Genomic DNA, 4,399 nt, shown 5'->3' with positions numbered 1-4,399 from the left:
AAGTGTCAGCCCTCTGAAGCAGCCTCCTTTCACAGGCACAGCTGCGGAGAGCACCGAGAGGCTCCGGGGCCAACAGCGGACGCCCAGCCCGAGTTCCCCACGCCCCAGCCCTGTTTTTCAACTTCCCGCTGCTTTCAGCTTGCAGCGTTGGAGTGGATGGCCGTCAGTTCCCCGGAGATGTGGCACGACCATCTCCCGCAGCTGGGTGAGGTGGTTACTGCCGCTGACTCCGCTGGCAAGTTCTTCTCATACTTGACTCGCCGGGAGTACGGCTCGAAGCTGTCACGACCCTTCGGAAAAAATGCCACAAATTTCAATACAAAGATAAAACATGCACATTCTCTTGTGCAGCTGATAAAAGTGAATTCATTCCATAACTTGCGCTGTACTCACCAGGTTTTGCTCCAAACAAAGCATCTCCCAGCTAACCAGTCTGTGCCCTCACAGGAGCCAATTCCAAGCTCCGCCAGCAGGAGTGCTTGTTCAATCCTACAAGCTGATCACCTTTCAAACACACCAGTTTTTCATGGATCCCTAAACCAGACTCAAATCAATTCTACAGATTTGGGGAATGCCCTAATTCCCTTTACACACCTACTCTGGTATGTGGATGCAGATACTTTGTGAATGCTGGGTGATGAAAAGCAATGCACTAAGTATTCGGCACCAGTGTCTATAGCAAGTGGCTGTCGGGGTTTTTGTGGCAGTCGGGCGGCACCTCAAAGAATGTCTGCGGTTCTCATACTCCCGTGGTTCCACTTGCAGCCCTGCATAATTCTGCCAGCTTCCAACTGTGCTGTCGCACTGCTCTGCCAGACCAGCAGACACACTTATCTCCGTGGCGTCTGCCCTTGGGTCACGGTGACTGGTGGTCACAGTCCTGCAAACAGCAGCATGGAGCCAAATTGTCTTCCTTTGATGTTGCACATCCACAGAGTCAACATACCCCGGAAAAAGATTGGGAATGGTTTCCTGGCTAAACTCTTACTTTTGAATGACTGGTATGATTCCACCTGGAAATGTGCTGAGGTTCTGCAACTTTCTGTTTGGGTCAAGAAGTAGAAATTAATCTAGTTTTAACCAACAGACTGCAGAGCAGTGTGGGAAGGGGTTGTCCAGCTGCAGATCAGAAGAATGGAGCCTTTACCCACTGGTGCTCTCCAAAAGCCTTCCCCAGAGCTGCTCAGCATCCTGCAAGCAACTGCTGCACATCAAACGCAGGCGCAGCTGTTCTTCCCTGCTACCAGCATCACATCAGATTAGAGCTAATTGATCATAATGATTTTCTTATTTAGTATAAAACCAGTGCCTACCATCTGAAAAATAATGGCTTTGCAGAAAAGCAGAAGACAAACTATGGGCCCCCAGGTGTGGAGAGTGAGTTCTGACTGCAGTTCACCAGATTACTTTAGGGCATGTTAGGATTGCAAAATGCCCAACAATTGCACAGAGAAATCTGGCCTTCCCCTACCCAGAAAGCGGAAGACATACTTTACGGAACAGTCATCTCCATACGGGAGCAGTGATTTACCATGATGGCAAATGCCTGCCAGGGCAGTCACATTTCCATGTCCCTCCAGAACAAAGTGCAGTTCAAAAAGGATTTAGGATTCAGAAACTGTCAATCTGTTCTCCGTGGAATAAAAGGATTTAATTTTTGTTACAAGATGGTTTTGCTTTGGAGAATAAAATATGCTTGCTTATACACACAAAAGAAATCTACTTCCTTAGAGATAGTCGTTATGATATTATACAACAAATTACTGTTTACTCTAAAGTTGTTAATATCCTGAAAATTTCTCTGCAGAAATCACATGCACTTGGATTTTAGAGATGAAATTAGAAGAGACTAACTGAATACTCACAGGACAGAGCAACTGCAGCTCATGTCCTTGGGGCAGACTCTGAGTTACTCACAGCCCCACCATATCACCTCACTTGATATTCTGGTCAACTGTATCTACTTTCTGCTGTACATACCATTATGCATCAAATGATAGTGCAAATAACATTTCATAGCATCAAGTTTTGCTCTTCTGTCCTTTCAGTAGAGTGAATCAGCTATGAACTGACAAAGGTTTTGTTGCATTAACCAGACAGTAGCTGTGAGCATGTCTGGATGTTAGGAGTGCATCCTCATTCACTACCATCAACCAGCCATGGCCAAGACAATCCACTGTTATATATGGTCAAAACACTGCAGTGTTCCTCTGGTTGACCTCAATCCCAAGAGGAAAACTGACAACCTGAGTTAGAGATGATAGGTCATGGTGAAATGCAGCCCCACCAGTCTGCCAGAACAGTTCTAAACTAATGGTTTACTTAGATTTTCAAGCTCATGGTCATAATGTTGTTGTTGTTGTTATTGTTTTGGAAATTATGTCTATTCCAACAGTTAGGTGGGTTTTTTTCTCCCTCTCCTTCATTTCTAGTCACTAAGTCATAGCAGCTCCACGTGCTTCTGTTTGCCAGCTTTTGAATTTGAGCTGATCGGGAGAAGCAAGGGGTTAGTTCACAGCTGTCCTGCAGACAAATTATAACACACGTAGTACACGATCAATTTGATTTCACAGCATAAAATAACTCAATTTTCTATTCAATCCAACAGCGGATACTTCTGCAAGAAATGGGAATCAGGCAGTAAGCTCAAAGGTGTTAGCCAAAATACCAGCTAGATCCTAGCTACTGCTTGAGAGATAAGTTTACGGTCAGTTTTGTGCATAAAGAAAGGTTTGAGGCACTTCTAACCTATTGTACTTTTTAACTGTGTGAGAGTATTTTATATGAAGTGATATTTTTATGTGCTTGTTTCACTTCTAGGATTATTTCTTCACTAACAGTTTCAGACCCTCTAAGTCTGTGGGTGGGGATTTTTTCTTCTTTTAGGAACAGAGGAGTTTCAGTGGTCTGAAGCATTCTTTCAGTTCCATTGTTTGACTTGGGCTGGATTTCTCAGCTACACGCCTGGATGCTTCAGAGAGTCCTCACTCTCCATCTAGTAAAAGGTGACATTCTTAGCAAGCACTATTTTCATTTTACTAATTACTGGCTGAGATGCTTTGTGTTTCGGTTCTACTGCTTTTAAGTATGTTACAGAAACTGACAGTTCTGGAAGGAAAACCCTTTGAAAACAGTTATTTATGCCTCTTTTTGCCACCACCACATATCTGAAGTCCAGTGTCACCTCTTTCAGCTGTTTTGTGCATGTTCTTGTGTCATTCCAGGTGTCATGTGGTGTATCTGCCCAATGCCTGACAAAGTTCCCCGTTTTTATAGCTCTGAGTGCCTTGGTGACTCATGTATATTTCAGAACTGTATTCCTATAACTTCCTGGGATGAAAATATCATTACCCATTAGATTACCAGACTGTAAGTCTCATTGGATCTTTTGGAATCTTCTAATAATGTTGCAACCACTGGTCTGGATATGGTGCCACAGCCACTCACAGAGATTTCTGTAACTCTTCTGTTGCATTAAAGCAGCTTCTGTTTTCCTCAGAGGCTGTCTGTTGTCTTATTCATCAGCATTTCTACATATATGGCTTCACAGCATTTAAATTATCTCTGCAGGGAGTCATTCAATCCAACCCTCAAAGATGCTATTTTGCAGAGTATCATGATCATGTTAAATGCTATGTTTTCATCTCTTGCTATCAGGCTTAACTTCCTGATAATATCATCACACTCAGCCTCATCGGTTTCAGCAGTAATCAAGCAATCAGTAATTAAAGTACATACTAGGAATATTACCACGTATCTCGTTATTTTCCTCTACTCTTTCACGGGTTGATTAAATCCCGAATAATAATTACAGCTTCTACATTGTTTCTAGGTGAAGAAAGATACAGAAGAATATGCCTTATCTGGCTGTACATGCCAATATTGCCCTTTCTTCTGTATAACATCATAGAAAACCCCATTTATTTTTCAGAGTGAAGAGTGCTGTTTGCTCATGACTCTGTGTCCTGGTGGATATAATACCCCTTCATTTGGAAAATCACTGATTTATTTGCAGGACTTCAAAAATAAATTAGGACCTCTGAACAAATATAACTTGTACAGTTCGTTTGGCCTATTACTTCCTCCTAATTTTTTTTCATGTCCCACTGCCATGAAGCTGGATGCAGACCAACCACAGGATTAAAATACAGGCCTCTGATCCCAGCAGGTCCATGCTTTATCCCAGCAGGAGCCACAAGAGTATTGTGAGCACATGGCAGAATGACGAAGGCCAGTGAAGTCACCCAACAGCAATGCAGTCAGCTACGTACAAAGGCAGCGTAGTGCTCACGGGACAGCAGCCACCACATGGCAGTGCTGCCCATCACATTCCAGTTGTGCTTTTTCTAAATGTGCGGAGTGACATATTTTGAAGAACAGAGCTTGTTGTCACTTCTTT

Source organism: Corvus kubaryi, unplaced genomic scaffold (assembly GCF_017639235.1).
Source record: "Corvus kubaryi isolate FWS band 111438036 unplaced genomic scaffold, C.kubaryi_AGA036_p1.0 37397, whole genome shotgun sequence".
Lineage (NCBI taxonomy): Eukaryota > Metazoa > Chordata > Aves > Passeriformes > Corvidae > Corvus > Corvus kubaryi.
The sequence above is the reverse complement of the archived record's forward strand: the minus strand, read 5'-3'. Positions refer to the sequence as shown.